The 23,391-nt window shown below is 40.5% G+C and overlaps 1 long non-coding RNA gene across 1 annotated transcript; it reads left to right on the forward strand.

Annotated features, from left to right (window-relative positions):
• Window positions 1-13,483: 13,483 nt before the first annotated feature.
• On the forward strand, window positions 13,484-15,247 carry LOC119795245. Its single transcript, XR_005282309.1, has 4 exons — window positions 13,484-13,548; window positions 13,951-14,132; window positions 14,238-14,357; window positions 15,124-15,247. It is a non-coding gene; the product is annotated as an uncharacterized LOC119795245 (long non-coding RNA).
• Window positions 15,248-23,391: the final 8,144 nt, after the last annotated feature.

Genomic DNA, 23,391 nt, shown 5'->3' on the forward strand with positions numbered 1-23,391 from the left:
CAGGCACCATCATCCCTGAATTTTGTGTGGTGGAAGTCATCACCTGACATCTTGAGAACGGAATAAAACAAGCCCAAATAGGTGAACCAGATCTAGGTGGTGGTTCTCCCCAGAGACTCTATGTACCTTCTGCTGTTCACTCTCAGGTTATTCGCTGGGGGCACTCCTCTAGGTTCTCCGGTCATCCTGGCTCCAGCCGCACCATCGCTTGAATTCAGCGAATTTTTTGGTGGCCAACTCTTAATAGAGATGTAGCCGAGTTTGTGTCAGCATGCTCCGTGTGTGCCAAGAATCGGTCTGTGACAGTGTACGTCACTTCCGCAAAAGCGCAATTCATTTAGGGTAGTTAGCGCCATTTCTGTGGTGAAGAGACAGCAGCAACAAACAAAAGAAAACTAACAGAGAGCAGACGTGTTCTAGTTGCTTCTTTGGAAATAATGGGACACTGGTGCTGCGTCAAAGGATGCAATAGTAATTCTAAACAGAAAACAGCAGATGGGGCCTGACGGTTTTTCGTATTCCCCACTTGGAAAAAAAATACGGACCGCAGACAGAGGACTTAACAAAGAGGCGTCGGGCTCCGTGGGTCGCTGCTGTAAGAAGGAAAGACATCACGTTTCATAAAATATCTCCTCATGTTCGTGTTTGCTCTCGGCATTTTCACAAAGGTAAGTCCTTATAAATATACACTAATAGAAATCAACACGCTGAAATGGTTTGCTTATAAAGTTGCAGGAGTTCATGAAAACCTACTGAAACATGCTGTGGAAGAGAAGCGGAAAGTGATGTTTGTTTTGTTTATTTCTTTTTTAGACCGCTAAAATTTAATAAATAATGCTGTTGCGGCTACTCTTGCATCAAAAAAGTTTCCAAAAAAATCAAAAATTGCCAGAGTAGTCTTAGGAGGAGGTTTTTCGACTCACAAAACAAAAAGCACTCGTGGAGAATTTTCTTGTTTCAAAATAAGGGTGTTTTCTTTACTAATAAAAAATAACAGAAATATTCTCAGAGTTGACTTACAAAAATTCAAATATAAAGTTAAGTGATGTGTGTGAAAAAAAACTGTTGCACTCCTCACTCCTTCAAACAAACAATCAGCTCCACCTCATCAGCTGCTTCTACTTGTTAATCTCAGCAGGAGGCGGACTGACAAGGAGGAGGGTCAAAGCAAAACAAATACATAAACAAATAAACAATAACTCTACCATTCACATAACCTTAGCTCTTTAACATTAATAATTTTGCAAAAGATAAATGAATCTAATTCTTAATAGGCTCCAACATCCCGGCCCCTAATTGTTAGCCTTAGCAAAATAACAATTACAAAAATAATATTCACAGGAGCCTAACATCTAGCAAAAACATTACATAAACTTCATTCTTTTGTCCATAAATGTTACCTAGAGCTTCTCAACATTTCTAATGCTTAAAGCAGTCCATAGAAAGTCTTATTTCATCCAGCTGCCTCCATTAAAAGACAGAGCTTATCTATTGGTCGCTGGATGACTTTGGCTTTGGTTTTAACCAAAACGCTTCTAACAAAACCTTTGGCATCTGGAAAAATCCTTATCACACGACCCATTGTCCATGCGCTCCTTGGTGCTGAGTTATCCACAATAACAACCAGATCTCCAGGGCTGAAGTTCCTCCTTTTGCTGTTCCACTTGCTTCGTTCTTGCATAAGTGGAAGATACTCCCTTGTCCAACGTCTCCAGAAAAGATCTGCAAGATACTGTGATTGTCTCCATCTTCTTCTTGAATATTGATCTGTTTTCTCAAAGACTCCTGGTGGTAAGGTTGCTTTTCCTTTCAGCTGGAGTAAAAGGTTTGGTGTTAGTGGTTCTAAATCATTAGGGTCATTCGACACTGAAGTTATTGGCCTGTCATTTAGGATGGCTTCCACTTCACATAGTGCTGTTGACAGGGTTTCATCATCCAGTGTTTGTTCCTTAAGGACAGATGTGAGGGTCTTCTTGATTAGACGTATTAGTCTTTCCCAGACTCCACCATGGTGAGCCCCAAAAGGTGGGTTAAAAATCCATTTTATTCCCTCTACTAAAAGGGTCTTTTGGATTTTCTGATGATTTAGCTCTTTTAATGCTTCTTGTAATTCCTTTTGTGCTCCCACAAAGTTTGTCCCACAGTCTGTTCTGATGCTCATCACTGATCCTCTTCTGCAGATGAATCTGCGTATAGCATTTATGCATGAATCTGTCGTTAAGAAGTTTGCCATCTCTAGGTGGACAGCTCGACTCACCAGACAGGTGAATATGACGCCCCATCGTTTCACCTGAGCTCGTCCCCTTTTTACTTCAATAGGACCAAAGTAGTCAATGCCAACATGACTGAAAGGAGGTAGGTCTGGAAATAAACGGTCCTCAGGAAGGTCTGACATCTTCTGTTCACCAGGTTTTGCCTGCATGCGTCTACAGAATACACAGCTCTTGATGATTTTTCTGGCTAAGGAGTTTGCATGAGGGAGCCAGAATTTCTGCCTTAGCTTGGAGAGCATGTGGCTCCTTCCTGAATGTCCAACTTGGTGATGAATTTGTTGTAGGATGAGGTTAGATAAATGTGAACCTTTAGGTAGAATGATCGGGTTTTTCTGGTGGAATGGCATTGCGCTTTTGTTTATCCTACCACCAACTCTCAAGATGCCACCATCGAGCATCGGATCCAGTTTGAGGATGGTACTTCTTGAACTGAGAGGTTTGCCTTGTTCCAAGCAAGTAAATTCACAGTGAAAGTAGCGTTTTTGTTCAAAACAAATGATTGCTTTCTCTGCATTCTGCATGTCCTCCACTGATAAGTATTGCGTCTCGTGTTGATTTTCCAACTTTTTCATCACTTCTGAAGACAGGTGAGTTTGACTTTTTCTTTGCTGGCTTAGCAGTAGAAGATGTCTTTTAACCTTTAATACCCAGGCTACAGACTTCTGAAGTCGGTTCCATGATGAATGATACTTTATCATCTTGCATATTGGATGTTGATCCTCCATTATCACACTGTTAACTGTGATCTCCTTTCTTACTTCTGGATCGTTCGCTGGTATTTCTTTCAGACCTTCTGTGTGTTTCGGCCATGTTCCTTTTTCTCTGCTGAGATATTCAGGACCAGTCAGCCATTTTGATCTTAAGAAAGATTCTACATATAGCCCTCTTGATGCGTCGTCGGCTGGGTTGACTTTTGAACTTATGTATCTCCACTGGCTGGTGTGGGAGAGGTCATGGATTACAGCAATCCTGTTGGATACAAAAGTGTGAAATCTTTTAGTTTGATTGTGAATATATTTCAAGACAGAGGTACTATCTGTCCAGAAAGTTGAATCAGAAAGTGGTAAATGCAGCTCCTTCTTTAGCATTCGATACACCTTAACAGCCAATGTTGCTGCTGTTAGTTCCAGTCTGGGTATGGTCATCTGCTTTAGAGGTGCCACTCTAGCTTTTCCAAATATAAAGCAGATATGGATTTGACCTTGGTGATTTGTTAATCTGAGGTAGCTTACTGTACCATAGCCTGACTCACTTGCATCACAAAAGTGATGCAGTTCAGCCGTTTCCACGGGATCAAAGTTTTCAGGCTTCATGCATCTTGCAACTTGAAAGTCATGTAGCAGATTTAACTCCTTGAGCCATCTTTGCCAAGGCTTTGCAAATTCCTGGGGAATTACATTATCCCATCCATACTTGGATTTGCAGAGTTCCTGAAGTAACTGTTTGGCTTTCAAGATGAAAGGAGAAAGGAATCCTAATGGGTCGTATACTGAACTCACTGTGGAGAGTATACCTCTTCTGGTAGCAGGTCGACTCCTGATGGTGACTTTAAAGCTGAAGGTATCACTGAGAGTATCCCAGTGGAGTCCAAGTGCAGACTCAACTGTTATTTGTTCTTTCAGCTTTTCTTTATCCAGATCTAGTTCCTTGAATGCTCCAGCTCTGTGATGTTCAGGGATGCTTGCCAGCACTTCATTGCTGTTGCTGACCCATTTTGTTAATGTAAAACCTCCCTCACTGCAAATTTTGGTGAGATCTGTGACAAGCTTCATTGCCTGGTTCACTGTTGCCACTGATCGGAGGCAATCATCTACATAAAAGTTACTTTTAATGGTTTTGATAATTTCATCAGAATAATGTTTCTGGTTGTCAGCAGCAGTTTGACGCAGAGCAAAATTAGCAATGCTTGGGGATGATACAGAGCCAAAGAGGTGAACTTTCATCCTGTAAACCTCAAGAGGTTTGTTAATGTTACCTTCTGGCCACCACAGAAACCTCAGCAAATCTCTGTCATTTTCATCAACAAAGACTTGATAAAACATTGCTTCAATGTCTGCCATTACTGCAATGGGTTCTTGGCGAAACCTTAACAATACCCCAATAAGGGTGTTTGTTAAATCAGGGCCTTGGAGGAGCTCCTTGTTCAGAGAGGTTCCTTGAAATGAGGATGTACAGTCAAACACCACCCTCAGTTTGTGCTTTCGCTTATGGTAAACACCATGATGTGGAATGTACCAGACATGTCCATCCTTCCTGCAAAGTTGCTCAAATGGAACCTTTTCTGCATAGCCCTTTTTCAAAATGTCCTCCATGAAGGATGTGTATTCTTCTGTGTACAACTTATCCTTCTTAATTTTTTTCATAAGGTGCAGTGTGCGTTCCTTAACCATTTTATAGTTATCAGGCATAACTTTATCTTTGTTTCTAAAAGGAAGTGGTAGGTGGTAGTGTCCATCTTTCATATACAATGAGCCAGAAGCAATCTCCATAAAACGCTTATCCTCAACAGACATCTCATTTTTCTCTTCATACAGGTTCTCAGAGAAATCCTGGTTATATTGTCTGATGAGCATATCCTTCAATTCAGTAACAGAAATTCTGTTACTGGACACTGCAATAGGCCCATCATATTCTGTGGTACTATCAACACCAAGTGGTCCAGTTACCACCCATCCAAGTACCGTTTCCACTGCATACGGTCCATTATCATGACTGTTTATTATTTTCCATGGCTCTAATGCTCGAGGAACATCAGTTCCAATGAGGAGTTCAATGTCTGCCTCGATTTTCTTTAAAGGGACACTCCTGAGATGAGGCCACATCTCCAGGTCAACTTGTGTGATGATGTTTTCTTTTGAGACAGGTATTTTATCCTGTGTGTAAACTTTCGGCAGGTCCAAGTATGTGCAGCCATCATTATCTCCCACCTCTAGTCCTCTAACCTCGTAGGTTCCTGCAGGCTTTTCCTGTCCCATTGTTCGCAGAAGTATCTCTGTTTTGCGTCCTTTCAAATTTAGCCGGTTCATCAATCTTTCAGTACAAAACGTTGCCGTGCTGCCTGGGTCAAGGAAAGCATAGGTTTGAATATATTTGTCCCCTTTTGCCACCTTAACACGGACAGGCACAATGGCTAGTGCACAATCTTTCCCGGCCCCGTTTACATCACCTGCTGAAACAAGAGCACTACTTATGGGAGTTTCTTCAATCTCCGTTTGACTGTCCTGCTTTGAAACGTTTACACTTTTAATATGGAGTACTGTTGGATGTTTCATTCGACAAACTTGGCATGTTAGTCTCCTCTTACAATTTTTGCTTAAATGACCTTTAAGTAGGCAACCAAAGCAATATCCGTGACTTCTCAAAAATTCAACTTTACAATCATGCGACTCTGCTTTAAAACGCAGACAGTCAGCTAAGTTGTGTTTTCCCTGGCAGAATCCACAGTGAGAGATATTGGCAATGGGTGTGGATTCTGGAGGTGGTGGAGACAAAACGGATTGCTTTATAGCGCATCCTGTTTTCTCTGTAACTATTGATGTTGCAAAGCTACTGTTCTTACCTCTCATTGATTTTAGTTCACCTTTGCCTCTTGGGAATGTTTTTTTGGTTGTTGTTTGGTCTTGAAGGTCTCCAAACAAAGGATCCAAAAGCATGTTAGCATGGTTTTCCACAAACTTGACAAGATCTTTAAATCTGACTCTCCTGCCAGTTTTCTGTTGTATTTCATAAGCTGTGGTTCGCCATCTTTCTCGCAGTTTGTAAGGTAGTTTGGATGCTAACAGCCTTAAGTTTGATGGGATTTCAAGTTCCTCTAAGTACTGTAAATCTTGCATTGCATTACAACATCCTCTCAAATACATTGCATATGCATACAGCATCTTTCCATCCTCAGCTTTAATTGCTGGCCAGTTCAAGGCTTTATCCAAATAAGCTCCAGAAACTTTCATCTCATTTCCAAAATGTTCCTTTAATAGTTGTTTAGCTTCCCTGTAGCCTTTACTTCCTTCCATATGTAAGCAACTGCGAACTAAATCTCTTGGCAAACCAGATGTAAATTGTTCTAGATAATACAGTCTGTCTTTATTATTTTTAGTCTTGTCTTCGATTAATTGTTCAAATGCATGAATAAAAGACTGGTATTCTAATGGGTTACCATCAAACACAGAAATATTTCTTGGAGGTAACAAAGACAGATTTTGCTGGCTGACAATGAGTTCTGCTATGTCATTTTGTCTTTGAATAACAACATTCAAATTTTCATTATCAGCAGTAACAGCCACCTCTGGGTAATCTTGTGCAGTTTCAGATGCGTTATGATCATAAATTGCAGCTTCAGTTTCACTTTCAGTGGGATTCCTATTTTGGGGTTTATTCTCTGCTGTCCTTAATCTACTGGGAGACGATTTACATCTCTCCAAAATGGTCCGTTGAAGTGGAGTCTTTGGTATAGCACCTAAATGCATAAATTCCACATTGCCCTCTATCGAATGTGGTTCTTGATGAGAGCTATAATATTCATTCATGCCGTCACCTAAAGACGGTTCCTGGTCCACCTCAACACTTTGCAAGGTCTTTATTTTAGCATTTGATGCTGCAAGATCAGCTTCTAGCTCAATTTGCTCCATCTTTAACTTTAATTTTGCTTCCTCCATTTGTAAAGCATGTTTTTCTTTCAAGGCAGCAACTCGTGCCAGTGCAGCAGCCTGTTCTGCTTTGGCCTTTTTTAACTCTGAAGAGACTGAGGAAGATCTGGATGTGGAAGAAGATGACTTTGATTTCTTTGATACATTAGATATGCTGTCTGATGGTTTGATTGTTGATTGTACAATGTCTTTTTTCCATGTTTCGACATCTTTCAAAAAGTAGTTTAAGTTAGTTATTCGAGGCTCAAACCAGTCATTATAATCATTTTCCTTTTCGTCCTCTGATAAGAGCTCTTGAACCAACCTATGAGCATTTTTAAACTCATCCACGGCTTCCTTAAATGCTTGTACTAAATCATTGACTTCATCAATATTTCCTGCATCCGTCATCAAAGCCTTTATTTCATTAATCTTTCTAGTGCAGGCTCCCAATCTGCCTCTGCGCGAAAGGACGCGCTCTTTTAACATGTTCTCAGACGCAGGCGTGGATTTAGGGTCCAACATTGTTAATGACCACACCGATCTTTTCACTTTCAAGTAAGTTCATCAATAAGCATCCTTCTTTGAAATCAACAGCTTTGCTTTCTGTAGTTATCGATCATTCTTTGTAGCGCAGCGGCGCCTTCATTCATAAACTCAGTCAGCTGATTGTACTCACGGCCCGCTGGCTGCTTTCTTTGCGCATCAGAGCGTGATCGGCTGGTGGCTCCCGACTTTAGGCTCTTCTTCAAGTCATCAGTGAAGTTTTTTCACTTGTTGCGGCTACTCTTGCATCAAAAAAGTTTCCAAAAAAATCAAAAATTGCCAGAGTAGTCTTAGGAGGAGGTTTTTCGACTCACAAAACAAAAAGCACTCGTGGAGAATTTTCTTGTTTCAAAATAAGGGTGTTTTCTTTACTAATAAAAAATAACAGAAATATTCTCAGAGTTGACTTACAAAAATTCAAATATAAAGTTAAGTGATGTGTGTGAAAAAAAACTGTTGCACTCCTCACTCCTTCAAACAAACAATCAGCTCCACCTCATCAGCTGCTTCTACTTGTTAATCTCAGCAGGAGGCGGACTGACAAGGAGGAGGGTCAAAGCAAAACAAATACATAAACAAATAAACAATAACTCTACCATTCACATAACCTTAGCTCTTTAACATTAATAATTTTGCAAAAGATAAATGAATCTAATTCTTAATAGGCTCCAACAAATGCATTATCTGTATATAATTATTTACACAATATGCAATACAAATATATTTTTTTTATGAATAAATATATATAAATACAGTGTACATATAAAAACACTGTACATACCCACTCGTCAGCCAACTCAGTGCATTTATTCATCCTGTGCAATCTACTTAAGTTTTTTATTATAATCCTTTGTTCGTCTGTAAGCTTTTCAGTTTATTTATTTACCTCTGGCCTTACTAATCCGATGTACTTGTGCTTTTTCGGTATAGCAAATTTCCCCACTGTGGGAAACATAAGCATATCTTATTTTATAACTCATCTAATCTAATGGGCTCTGTTATTAAGGTGCTTTATATAGTGTTTTGAATAGATGTGTAAAACACTCAACCTTTCATCTACTTTGCAGGTCAACCCGCATATGAGATGATGGAGACTGACCCAGACTGGGCTCCATCCCTGCATCTGGGCCACACTGACATCAAACCAACAGACACAGAACGCTCTTTAAGACGTGGTTATCGGGAACAGCTGAAAAAGAATGCCCTGCAAGCAACTGAAACGGGGCTCCATCAGGCTGATGAAATCCTTCAGCGACAGGATGAAGTTACACATGAGGCGACAGAGAACCCTAACCAGCAACAGACTGATACGCAGAAGGCTGCTGAAAACGTTGGCCGGCCAAACACCAAGGATGACACAGAAGGTGGTCGTCAGGAAGGACAGACAGAATGTAACCTGTGTGTGCTCAGGTGTGCAGAGATGAACCGTCTTTTGGAAGAAAACAGAGAGCTGCAGCGTGAACTTGATGAGCTGCAGATCTCTGATGGCTTCTTTGGAGACAGTAATGAAAAAGTCAAGTACTATACGGGTCTACCAAACTTGGCAACCTTTATGGCTTTGTTTAATTTTCTGCTGCCTCTCATGTCTGCTCAAAACAAAATTCTCAGTCCATTTCAAATGCTCTGTTAACCTTCATGCGTCTGAGATTGGATCTGCCCTCAAAACACCTTGCTTATCTCTTCCGTGTTTCACCAAAGACAGTGTACAGAACATTCAATGAAATGGTGTCATTTTTATATGCAAATCTAAAGCGTGCAATTGTGTGGCCAGATAGAGACACCTTGCACAAAATTATGCCTCATCAGTTTGTGGAGGCCTTTGGACATAGAGTCACAGTGATTATTGACTGTTTTGAAATTTTCACAGAGAAACCAGCTAATAAATGAATGCCAGATCAAGTACTGTTTCAACTTTATTCTTCTTTTTTTATTCTTCTTTTCACACAAATAGAATTTTGCTTTTTTTAAAGTTACTTTTGAAAAATAACAGCAAAACAAATATAAGTTTCACCATCACTTCAAATATTAATGTTTTCTGAAGTTGTAAAAATGTGTGTACAATAAAGAGTGGATTTGAAATTTGAAACAAGTGTTGTTATTATCTTTTCAATCAAGCAGAGGATTTATGAAAATGCAATACAAAATCTCAAATACATAAATAATGCAGAACAGTGCAAAGCTTCAAATGTTTTACTTTGTCTTCCTCCCTCGTATATAGCAGATTGCTCTTTAGATTAAATTAGAAGATTTTCATTTTCCCAGGACTTGTTTTCACTGTGGTCTTCCGTAGAGATATGACCTAACAGGTGATATCTGTGAAGAAGACTGCAGATCCCAGTGAAAACAGGCCTGGATAAAGTGAACAGCAAATACAGTGTGCAACTTATCAATGTGCAAAAATTATGACAAGTTTTTTCATTCAGTCTGATGAGCAGCACAAACTGCTCTAATAACTGCAGCTATCTGTGCAACTGCCCACAACATCTGCCTTGTCACTGTAATAATAATATATAATATCGTTCCCTAGCAGCTTTAGAAAGTTTGTCTGGGTAGGGTAACCGTTCAGTTTTCTTGTTCTTTTCCATTTAACTGATAATCCTCACTGCTGGCAGCGCTCTCCTCTTGTTTTCTGCTGTTTTGTTTTTCTTCTGCTCACCACAAAAATGGCGCTAGGGGGCGTGTCAGTCACGTGTCTGACAAAGACCGATAAGGGTTCTAGTAGACCGCCTGCCGGTTTACTCCAACCTCTACCCAGACCCAGCTGACCTTGGTCCTATATAGCATTAGAATTTGTTACCGGTCTTCCCCCATCTAACCACAAGACAGTTATCCTTTCGGTTATCGATTGATTCTCTAAAGCCTGCCACCTAGTGGCCTTGTCCAAACTTCCATCTGCTCATCAGACTGCCCGGTCGTTGTTTACCCATGTGTTTAAACTCCATGGGTTGCCATCTGAGATAGTCTCAGACCGCGGTCCGCAGTTTATCTCTCAGGTTTGGCGAGACTTCTGCCAGTGTTTAGGGGCTAAAGCCTCCCTCTCTTCTGGGTTTCACCCCCAGTCAAATGGGCAGTGTGAGCGGCTTAACCAGGAACTGGAGAACACCCTCCGCTGCCTCTGCTCTCACAACCCCAGCACCTGGAGCCAACATCTGGCCTGGGTAGAGTAGGCTCATAACACCCATGTTTCCGAGGCTACTGGTTTATCCCCAATCAAGACATCACTAGGCTACCAACGTTATCTCTTACCTTCAACCTTTCCTGATTAAGTCCAACCGACCGTTAGAACCCACCTTTGCTGTTGTTTTAGGGTCGGGGACCAGACGCAGGCAGCCTCTTGCCGGGATAAGACCTTTGCTGACCGCAACCGCATCCCTGCCCCCCTTACACCTCTGGGCAAGAGGTATGGCTTTCTTCCAAGGACTTCCCCTTAAAGGCCATGTCCAGGAAGTTGGCTCCCAGGTTTCTCGGTCCTTTTAAAATCAACCAGATTATTAGTCCCACAGCTGTCCGCCTTAAGCTTCCTCCGTGTCCATCCTACGTTCCATGTCTCTCAGATAAAGCCTGTCATCTCCAGCCTAACTCTGATCTTGCACCTTATTTGCAGAACCTTGGACTCTGACCCTGAAACCCAGCCTGGAACCACAGACCTTGGATCCCCATCTGAACACAACTAGGAACCCAAGAATCTCGGACTGATCCACCGCTCAGCCCTCCTGCCTGCGCTCACCAGCCTGTCCACCATCAAACCATCAACCAGGGAGAGAGTACAATGACTACTATTCAACTATGACAGTATCTATCAATCTATCCATCCATCCATCCATCCATCCATCCCGATTTCTCCCTTTTCTCCATATAGGCTAACATTTGATTGTTCATGCTCTCCGCAGTTCCCCTGTGGCGCGAGCACAGGGCGGCTGTTACGCGTCTTTAGTGAGCATGCGTGCTTCCTGTTGCTTGCACGGTGAATCGTGCCGCCTGCGCTGTGTGGAGATGAAGGGGAAACCGTACCTGATGGGGAAAAGCAGCTCGACGTACAGTGGGTACTGGTTGGAAATGGACGGTTTCCTGCGTGATTCCTGTGTGATTCCCACGTGAATCACGATGTATTTCCTGAGGCCAGTTTTTTATTTCAAAAAGAACTGCAATGTACCCGGACAACCACCAGGTGGCGCTTGGGACCTCTGCCGTGCTGAGGGTGACGTTTGTGGGCCTGCAGTCAACTGAAAAGCAGGTTTATTGGGGATCTTGGTGTAATACTGTGCTATTTTATTTTGTTTTTGATTAAAATAAACTTAATGAATTAATTTAACATAGTGACTGCATAATCTTATTTTATGAAAACGGTGGCGTAGTTATAGATACACCTCCGATCTTATCTGAGATCTGTTTATTTCTATTTATTTGCATCTCTATTTTTTATTAAAAATAAAATTAATTAAGTTGGAACCGGGGATACGGACTGAGGCGCAACCAGAGAAAGGCGACAGAGACAGTGCTGCGGCTGGTGATGTTGAAATTAAAATCATATCCAAAGTTGATTCCTCATTAAGATAAGCCAAAGTTATTCAACAGGGTATGTAAGAAAATATATTTTCTTTAGTTTTGTAAAATATAAGTGCCGTAGCGTCACTGCATTATTTATCAAGTAACTTTCCAGTAGTGACGTTATTTTTTTTTATCAAGTAGCAACATAGCGTCCACAAACGCTACAACATCCAGGGCAAAACTAAGTAATGAAACCAGGTTTTCTATTTTTGAAACAACAATTGGAGTTATTCGTTGGACATTCACGCATGAGTCTCCCATGTGTAAAAAGAGGAGCTGAGCAGCTCCTTTAGTCAGAGACTTACAGTAGACACCATGTCTGTAAGAAGGAGCGCTACCGCAGGTCATTCGTTCCTGCTGCCACCAGACTCTATAATAATGCGCTATATCAACAATAACTCCTGTAAAAACCACTGTGTAGCTACATTATAGTTTTGTATTTATTGACTGTGAACAATATGCTGTGCAATATGTTGAATGTGCAATATTTCTCCTCCTGTATATAAGCCATCCGTATTGCACATATCGTTATTTCTTTTTTTTTTATTTCCTATTTTTGTTTTGTTTTTCATTGTGTGCGATACATGTACACATGCACCTTAATCCTATTTATCTTGATATACTGTATATATATTGCTTATTCTTAATGCACCTTTTTCCTCCCTGTTTGCACCTTCTGTAACTTCTATGCCAATATGTGACGATTAAATTTCTCCGCTGTGAGATCAATAAAGCTCATCTAATCACATCTAATCCAATCTAAATAAATATATATATATGTTCAATAAATAAATAAGCATTCAATTAATTACCCCCAATAAATGGTGAAATGATATGTTCTCATAATAAATCATTTATTTAAAAAATGCTGTTATGTTCCTTTTTTGTAAAATTGCTTTTAAAATGCTTAACTATTTTTATTCTTTTATTTTCTTTCAAAAAATCACTAGATTTTAAAAACACTCATAGGTTTTGAAAGGTATTATATTACGGAGCCCCCTAGGGGACATGGGGAATTCCCCTAGGGGACATGGGGAATTTTTTTTCTTTTGCGTTACCTCGCAAAACTTTTGCGTTCCCTCGCAATACTTTTGCGTTCCCTCGCAATACTTTTGCGTTCCCTCGCAAAAACTTTTGCATTCCCTCGCAAAAGTTTTTGCGTTATGCTTGGTCGTCGTGACGTCACCACTTTGCGTGGTCGCCCTGTTGACGGCGCACTTTACGGCTTCCTTAGACTATTGCCTGTGACTAACGCGTACTGTACTCCCTCTCAGCCGTGTTTTATTTCGTTTAATTTCACCGTAACTTGATTTCAACCATGGTAAACCGTTGCTGTATTGTGGGCTGTAACAGCGCATCACATGATCGCCGAGGGAAAAACCTACAAAATGGGATAACTTTCCACCGCTGTCCTGCCTGGAGGCGCAAACACGGAGACCAAGTTTCACAGATAACAAAAAGTCGTCGGCTAGCTTGAATCGCGGCTGTAAGACGACAGAACAGAACTTTCCACAGTATCCTGATGTCAATGCGAGTGTGTTCCCTGCATTTTCATTCTGGTAAGTTAAAGATGCACGGTTTTATTTTATAGCCTACAGTGTTTCCTTCCTTCATCCGTGGCACCACATACATGCATGAACGCGCGCCCAGAGACTGTTGATATAGCATTTTCATCCTCGTTGGTTGATATAGCATTTTATCCTCTTTGGTAGAACACACTGCCAGTTCCTACAAGGACAGCGACATCCCTCTCCATTTTCAAAAAAAACCCTGAGGTTGACAGCTGTCATAGCACCACTTATAAATTTTGCTGATCCTAGCGCTTACCAGCCGTCTTGTAATGTAATGTAATCATATAATACAATATAATAATGTGTATATTGAGGATCATTGATAACATTATGGTTCTGTATGTGTTCAACACTGCTGCTGTGGATAATAATTTTAAATTGTGTCACCAGGAAAACCAGCAAATGAAATGTACACCTCGCATCCGGATTGGGCACCATCACTACACTTGGGCCACACTGAGATAAAGGCCACACAGACTGCACGCTATGAGAGACAGGAAAAGAGAAAACGGCAAAGGACTGACAGTACACCTGCGAGGATGAGACAGCTATTGATGACCTTGTTCCGCCCGGTAAGCCTTACAGAGCCAGCAGATTCAACACCGTATGTTGCTTTTGTGGCTTTTTCAGCTGCATGATGCACATTTAGCTAAAAGATGTCCTTATTTTATCCATAGTGGAGACACCAGCACCAGCTGAGGATGGAGCTGAGCAGACACCGCTGACAGAATGTGACTTCTGTCAGCGCCGGCGTGCTGAAATCAACCGGCTGCTGGAGGAGAACAGGACCCTGAAACGTGAGCTTGGCCAGAGACTTCAAGCTTAACACTAGCTTCGTGACCATTCATTCAGTGAAAGGAATCTCAAATCTTCATCAAAACATTTATTCAAAATATAAAAAAAAATTTTAAGAATAATTTGCTGAAATAGAAATCAGCATTTGTTTGATACTTAGTGTTAGAAAAAAAATGTGTCCTAACAGGTTTTCTGAACCATCTTCTAATCTAGTCTCCCCCAGCTGCTGGTAGAAACAAGATTTTTTTTACCATCATTCAGAAACTGGATAGGTGTTACATCTGTATTTTGTTGAAAATCATTTATTGAACATTGTTATTAATAAAATTTTAAGGAACAGATTAAATAGTCAAAGATCTCCAAAATATAAAAAAATAAACAATAGTGCAGTGCTGTGGCCATTCAAGTTAACTCCTAGTTTGAATCAGTCTTTCAAAGTGAACTATTTAGAAAAATGAGTGCAGTATTGACTGCGGGTTATTAAATCTGACCTCATAAAACACTGTAACGGGTAACTTTGAGCTTAAATCATTCACTCAGAGGTATTATGCAGGTTTAAATGTCCTGTGCTCATTTCATTTCTTTTTCTTTTAAGTGATATAACAATATAACAGCGTGGTTGTTATACTTTACTGTTGTATAACTGTGATTTATATGATATGTATACACATGCATGAGGGGTTGAGGTTAACGTTTGCTTTCCTGCATAGAATGAAATATAATGGTGTCCTTACCTGCATAATTTATGTCTATTTTTTTTCTCCTCAGGTCTTGCACTCTCAGCGCATTAATGAGACTCCCCTGAAGCCATGGGTCATCATTGCTGACGATGGGCAGGTTTGCTGTGCACACTGTACATGCATGGCTGGAATTGCAGAGGCATGTACACAAGTTGGGGCTCTGCTGTTTAAGATTGAGGCAGCAGTCCGCATCCGTGGGAAAAAGACTGTGACAGATGTGCCAGCTTATTGGAAAATACCAGCAGGTATCAACAAAGTCAGCGGTGAAGTCGCCCACAAGATGGACTTCACTTCATCCAAAGCGCAGAGGATTGCTCTGGACAGAGTCATCGATGACAACATTCCCATGCCTGGCCTACGGACACGGGCCAGCAGACGCACTGCCCAAGCTACATTGGACGACTTATCGTCAATGTTCCCTGTTCTTCAGAACCATAGGTCAGTTTGTATGTCCACAGTGAAGCCCTACTTTCACAACTATGCTGCTCCTGTCCAGCCAGCTGTGATCCCAAAACCCCTGCAAGACCGTCTGCGCGACCCAAAGTTTGAAAATGCTCCACCAGCTGTCCTTCTCCAGCACTGTGAGACAGTGAAAGACATTGCAGCTGCATATTATTGCACGTCGTTATATTACAATACAATTATAGATTATATTATTGTATATCATGACATATTGCATCGCAGCCTTTATTTATACAATTTAAGAAATGCATATTGTTAAAAGTAATTATATAAGACATTGCACTAACATTGTTTTTTAATGTGTACTATAGTACCTGTAATAATTTGCACTACTTCAAATGTTATTGATATCTGTTATTACTTAATTTGATCTACCTCCAATTTTTATGTTTGTAATTGATGTTTCATAAATACGTATTTTTTATTACTTTGGAATTTTTTTTATACATAGACATTTTTTATAAAAAGCATAGTATTTTGTATTATTACATTGTATTGTTATATTTGCATATTATTGCACGTTGTTATATTATACAATTATAGATTATATTATTGTATATCATGACATATTGCATCGCAGCCTTTATTTATACAATTTAAGTAATGCATATTATTATAAATACTTATATAAGAATTTGCACTAACAGTGTTTTTTAATGTGTACTATAGTACCTGTAATAATTTGCACTACTTCAAATGTTATTGATATCTGTTATTACTTAATTTGATCTACCTCCAATTTTTATGTTTGTAATTGATGTTTCATAAATACGTATTTTTTATTACTTTGGAATTTTTTTTATACATAGACATTTTTTATAAAAAGCATAGTATTTTGTATTATTACATTGTATTGTTATATTTGCATATTATTGCACGTTGTTATATTATACAATTATAGATTATATTATTGTATATCATGACATATTGCATCGCAGCCTTTATTTATACAATTTAAGTAATGCATATTATTATAAATACTTATATAAGAATTTGCACTAACAGTGTTTAACTGTTAATGTTTACTATAACTACAATTTGTATAATAATAATTTGCAATATCTCCACTTTCCATTTCTCCATTGATGTTTCATTAAGACCGACTTATTAATAGGATTGAACATTTTGTATAAATACATACTATGTTATTGTAAGTAATTGCACTGCATTTTCATCGCGTCCATTTTTTATTTGTAACCATTTACCTACAAGCATTCAAACTGCACTGCACTGTTCTGCGCTACACTGTGTTCTCAAGTTTCACTACTTGCAAATAAACACTGAAAAGGATCTGATCGTTTGAGACCTCTTGCTTTTGGGTATGGATGCAAAACACACCTATGGCTAAAAAACAACCCACTTGTTAAATGTTTGCTTAGAGTGTATTGTTGATACAAAGAAATTGTCAATTCCATATTGAGCATCAATCTTTTCTTTAATACAGTAATTCATAAACACCAGAATAAAGTGGTTGACTTTAAGGTGTGGAAGTCCAGTGTAGTATTTCACTTTGACGGTGTCTTCCTTCAGGAAATCTTCATCCATTTTTCTCTGGCCAAGCTCACGTTTCAGGGTCCTGTTCTCCTCCAGCAGCCGGTTGATTTCAGCACGCCGGCGCTGACAGAAGTCACATTCTGTCAGCGGTGTCTGCTCAGCTCCATCCTCAGCTGGTGCTGGTGTCTCCACTATGGATAAAATAAGGACATCTTTTAGCTAAATGTGCATCATGCAGCTGAAAAAGCCACAAAAGCAACATACGGTGTTGAATCTGCTGGCTCTGTAAGGCTTACCGGGCGGTAAGCCTTACAGAGGTCATCAATAGCTGTCTCATCCTCGCAGGTGTACTGTCAGTCCTTTGCCGTTTTCTCTTTTCCTGTCTCTCATAGCGTGCAGTCTGTGTGGCCTTTATCTCAGTGTGGCCCAAGTGTAGTGATGGTGCCCAATCCGGATGCGAGGTGTACATTTCATTTGCTGGTTTTCCTGGTGACACAATTTAAAATTATTATCCACAGCAGCAGTGTTGAACACATACAGAACCATAATGTTATCAATGATCCTCAATATACACATTATTATATTGTATTATATGATTACATTACATTACAAGACGGCTGGTAAGCGCTAGGATCAGCAAAATTTATAAGTGGTGCTATGACAGCTGTCAACCTCAGGGTTTTTTTTGAAAATGGAGAGGGATGTCGCTGTCCTTGTAGGAACTGGCAGTGTGTTCTACCAAAGAGGATAAAATGCTATATCAACCAACGAGGATGAAAATGCTATATCAACAGTCTCTGGGCGCGCGTTCATGCATGTATGTGGTGCCACGGATGAAGGAAGGAAACACTGTAGGCTATAAAATAAAACCGTGCATCTTTAACTTACCAGAATGAAAATGCAGGGAACACACTCGCATTGACATCAGGATACTGTGGAAAGTTCTGTTCTGTCGTCTTACAGCCGCGATTCAAGCTAGCCGACGACTTTTTGTTATCTGTGAAACTTGGTCTCCGTGTTTGCGCCTCCAGGCAGGACAGCGGTGGAAAGTTATCCCATTTTGTAGGTTTTTCCCTCGGCGATCATGTGATGCGCTGTTACAGCCCACAATACAGCAACGGTTTACCATGGTTGAAATCAAGTTACGGTGAAATTAAACGAAATAAAACACGGCTGAGAGGGAGTACAGTACGCGTTAGTCACAGGCAATAGTCTAAGGAAGCCGTAAAGTGCGCCGTCAACAGGGCGACCACGCAAAGTGGTGACGTCACGACGACCAAGCCCTATTGCGAGGTAACGCAAAAACTTTTGCGAGGGAACGCAAAAGTTTTTGCGAGGGAACGCAAAAGTATTGCGAGGGAACGCAAAAGTATTGCGAGGGAACGCAAAAGTTTTGCGAGGTAACGCAAAAGAAAAAAAATTCCCCATGTCCCCTAGGGGGCTCCGTATTATATATATATATATAGAAACTAAAACGCTCGGATCTTTCTGTCATTTTGTGTGCGTGTGAAGCATCTGCAATGTTTTCGTTAAATATTCAAATAAATAAGATGGACTTTAAACTAGCAGACACGTTTGGATTTTTGCCATTTAATTTTTTTATTTAATTTTAAAAACGAAAGAAATGGAAATGGGGTTTTTATGTCAGGATCTTGGCGCTGATGGTTTGGTTTTTTCCTCTGCCCCTGCTCCCTGTCTAATTGGTTCTGCGGTTCTAAGTTGTGTGTTTGCCTCCCATCAGCGCCAGGTTATTTGTGTGTTTTGGTGAGACGTTTCCTAGCTTTCTTTAGTCTCTCTGCTTCCCTGATTATGACCAGTTTTCTGTCCTGTGGATCAGCGGCGTCTGCTGCTCGCCCTCTAGAAACTCTGGGGGCGTGGCCGCCGCAACTGCTGGTCAAATCTCCCTTCTGGATTCTGCTGAGTTTCTCCGCGAATGAACTGAACTTTGAATCAAGTCAGTGACTTTGCTCCAAGTCGCATTCAGCTCTGCCTGTCTCGCCTTGAATTCTGGGTCCAATATTCTGAGATCATTACAGAATAACCTGGCAGTGGCGAAATGATGTGGATCAAAGTATTTCCCGGCTAGAATCAGGCATGCAGGAGATTCTTGATTATTAATCAGGCTGCTCCAGCTGCCCCGCCCCTGACAGCTGCCGCGCCGTCGTCTGCTACTGATAGTCCAGCTTCTCTTGAACCGCATCTGTCCCCTCCTGAAGCGTTTAAAGGGGATCCTGATCAATGCAGAGCCTTCCTGACTCAGTGCGAAATTCATTTTGAATTACAGCCCTCTGCGTTTCCTTCTGATCGAGCCAAGGTGGCCTATGTAATCTCTCTGTTAGCGGGAAAGGCCAAATTATGGGGAAAATCCGAGTGGTTGAATAATCCTGAACTCTGAAGCTCTTATAATAATTTTTCTTTGGAAGTAATCAGAGTTTTTTTGCCCAGTATTCTCCTATCCCTGCAGAGATCTGCCCTGCAGCAAACGAGCAGCCCCGCTCACCTGTTAGTGTTTAATAAACGTTTTAAACTTTCCCACTGCCTGTCTCGCCTCGAATTCTGGGTCCAATATTCTGACATCATTACATTTTAACAGGTTTGCTTAAAAAGATTTATATAGTAGCCCATAATATAATAGTGAAACATAAAGTCAGGAAAATGTCTCATAGAAAATGTTTTTTATTTGCATTTCAAATCAATATATTACTGATAGCAAATGACATGTATCTCTTGGCCCTGGGAATATTACATGCCAGTCGCTGCTCCATTCAAGGCTATGACTTCATCGTTGTCTTGGAAAAACCGATGTGTAGACATTTACCCTCTTGTTCTCTGACAATAGAGTTCAAGCACCGCTATAGTAGTAGCGGCATTCCTGCATTAAGTGGTTTGCTTAATTAATTGGTGATGTTTAGAACAGGATGACATAGAGGAACCCATTATATCCAGATTACGTTCTGGTCATACGTGGTTAAATAGTAGCCTACATGATTTAAAATGGGAATAAACCGGATTAGCTCACTGACTTGCGCGTTGATCACATAACTATGTTCTTCTCTCCAAAACACACAGCTGCACCGCAGGCTTTGGAAGAAAAATCCAATCCATCACGGCGGGGCGGTGCTGATCCCCGCAATATTAACCCTTTATTTCGTATTGATGATTAAAAGTATTTATAACTATATTATTTTACAGTACAGTACAGTAGTTAACATTTATACCGTACTTTTATTTGTTAAACAAATGCTTGGGCCTGTATAAAGTTTTTATTCCCTGATTTCAATGTTGTAAGGAGTATTTCATCGTATGATAACTCTAAAAAAAAAAAGGGTTTCTACTTCACGTATTTCACCTATCGCTGGTTCTTTTTGGAACGTAACCTCCGCGATAAACGAGGGTTCACTGTATTTAAAATGGAAATACTCCGGATTAGCTCACTGACTTTTGGGTGGGTCACAACCATCCCTGACAACAGTTTAGAAATGCCGCTATTCATCGCGGCAGCAAGCAGCATTCTTGCATAATGTGCCCAAAAAGCCTGGGGGGTTGGGCCTTTCATGCTTGTTGTAAGGCATCATAGCGTCCTTTTCCAGATCAAACTGAAAATTTTACCAGCTAGATGATAATAAAAATAACAAAAATAGTATAACAATACGCCTATTATTATCAGAGTAAGATATTGAGGCTGTAGAATGATAATCCCTATGGTCTAATGTAATTCCTTGGAAAGGTGGAGCGCACATCAGCTGATCTAAATAAAAGAAAGATGCCATAAAGTCAAACAGCATAATAGGCTACTATCCGTAATGTATATAAATAAGTTAAAGAAGTTATTGTACAATTTCTGATATCATAGGCCATCAAGTGATTAAAAAAAAAAGAAAAACATTTAAGGCAACATTAATAACTTGACCACAGCTGGGACCGAACCCTTAACCTTTAGAACTGCAGCCCATTCGCCTTACCCTCTACGCTAAATCTGGGGAACAATAATGTTCTCAGCTTGCAACAACTCATACCCCTCCCAGTCTGCTCATTCACCTATCTAATCTGACTCATGGGACGCCGAAATGGACTCAGACTGCCACCTAGTGGCTATAGTAGTCACATGTTTTTCACACAATATGTGAAACACGCGGAGCGTGAGTGAAGTGTCCATTTCCAACCAGCGCCCACTGTAACACCGGTATTTCTATTTTGAAAATACTGTTTTGCTGTTTCAGTCCTCCTCACTCTCCATCTCTCTGTGTGTGCTGTACGTTAAAACCGCCAACAGAAACACCCACCTATCCAACTGACAGACGTAATCTCACTATACATCAGCCAATCTCATCCTCCCCTCTCTCATGACAAGGCGCGCACGAGTCCTATCATGAAAGAAAGGTTAATTTTGTGACCTGAGTAACGTGCAGTAACACGGTGTTGGCAGTGGCAACAGCGTTTATAGTTACAGTCAAAGTAATTAGTTAGATTACTCGTTACTAAAAAAAGATAACGGTGTTAGTAACTCCCATCACTGTTAATAACTCAGTTCCTCCTGCCAACGATCTAACTGATCTCGCTTCCCGTGCAGTTCCAGTCTCAAGTTCCAGTCGCAGTTCCCAGAATCACCACCTAACCTATATTTCTGTAAAATCTCCAAATAAACATATTAAAACGCTTCCTGACTTGTATTGTGTCTGCACCAGAGTCTACTCTAGAATCATGTCAAGAACAGAATACAAAATCCCAACATTAATGTGACATCCTATTGGGAAGGGCATTGTACATAAAATCACAACACAATACAGTAATACAGTTTTCTTAATGTTATGAACAACTGCTCAAAACAGGTTAGCATTGCTACAATTTGGTAATTATTAGCTTTTGTTAGTTTGATTTAGAAAACAGTGAACATATGACCAGAAATCATCAAAAATTCAATATCAGCTGGAAATGCTTTCCTCAACTTTGTCAGACCTTTAATGTCTGTGTTTTGGAAAGGTGAGGCTTCAGGAAAACTTATTCTGGCCTTGGCTATGTTCTCTGCAGCTTCTGTGTAGGGATGTGAATCACACCCATCATGGCGATTTGATTCAGTATCGACTTCCTGACCCAACGATTCGATTATTTTTTCGATACTCAAGAATACACCGGAAATACTTCCACAGAAATGACTTGAACCCGCAAGGGGTGTGTAAGTCACCTTTTCCACCGCCATCTCTGTCTTGCCTATTGTTTATGCAGGTGTGTGTATACAAGAAAGATGGTAGTGGTAGTGAGGTAGGAGGACAAAATAGGTAAGCGCCACCGAAGCACAGGATCAGAAATTACGTACAGGAGCAAATGGATACAAATAAACTGGAGGAAGAAAAAAAAAAAAAAGAATCAATACTCTTGCAGACGTGTTGATGCATCGGATCGTCAGCTGTTGGATCGATGCATCGATACAAACAATTATTTTTTACACCCCTACTTCTGTGTGATATAGCCTAGCTGGGAGGCTACTTAGGTGTTTAGATGCTTTATGGTTCTTCAGTCGTGTACCTCCAAGTTACTCTTTGAAACTCTAGGTTTCTAGGATTAAACAAGACGCTCACTTAGCTTTTTAGCAGTCTGAAGAGGGTGGTTCCTTTGCTAACAGGGACATTAATTCAGAAGATCCTATCCATTGTACCCTCCCAATGTGACAAAGAGGGGGCAGGTAGTAGCCATTATGCTAAGCACACTTGGGGTGGGTGTAGCCGTGTTTCCATCAAACTGAATGCAAATTTCAAGTAAAGTTTTAAAAGTTCAACAAAAAAAAAACCCAAAAATTTAAATGTGAATTTGCTGTGTTTCCGTTTGCTTTGACACAAATTAACCAAGCACTGCAAAATTTAAAGTCATCATAGGTCTTCGTCCACATTTCCTATTCACACATGGCTTTAATAGACAGGAAGCAGAGGCTGCGTTTTGTTGCTGACCAAAGATCAGTAATGAACAACAGTTTTAATGAATGCTGTTCTTACGTCAGTATGTCAGCTAATAAAGGCAGCATTGCTTTCAGCCATGCGCATCATAGGAACATCATAATAGGAGGACAGGAGGAACAGCTGATCAGTCATGTGAGGTAAAAGTTTCCTATGTTAGAGTCGAAAAGAGTCTGTTCCTGTTTGGCTGTGACGTCATCCTGGAAAGAAACATCAGCTGTGCTGCTTCCATCAACACCCTTGTTTATAGATGTTGGAGATCGGCCTGTTTTCCAGTGTGGTCCTGTTTCTCTGACCGTGACTGAGTGGATGTGCTCTCTTCGTCCTCTGGCGTGGGAGCTGCCTTGGAGCTCGTCTGCCTGGCTGTGTGTTTCCTGGACGGGGCCGCCTTT

The sequence above is a fragment of the Cyprinodon tularosa genome, unplaced genomic scaffold (assembly GCF_016077235.1).
Source record: "Cyprinodon tularosa strain WSP-4 unplaced genomic scaffold, ASM1607723v1 ctg505, whole genome shotgun sequence".
NCBI classification, from domain to species: domain Eukaryota; kingdom Metazoa; phylum Chordata; class Actinopteri; order Cyprinodontiformes; family Cyprinodontidae; genus Cyprinodon; species Cyprinodon tularosa.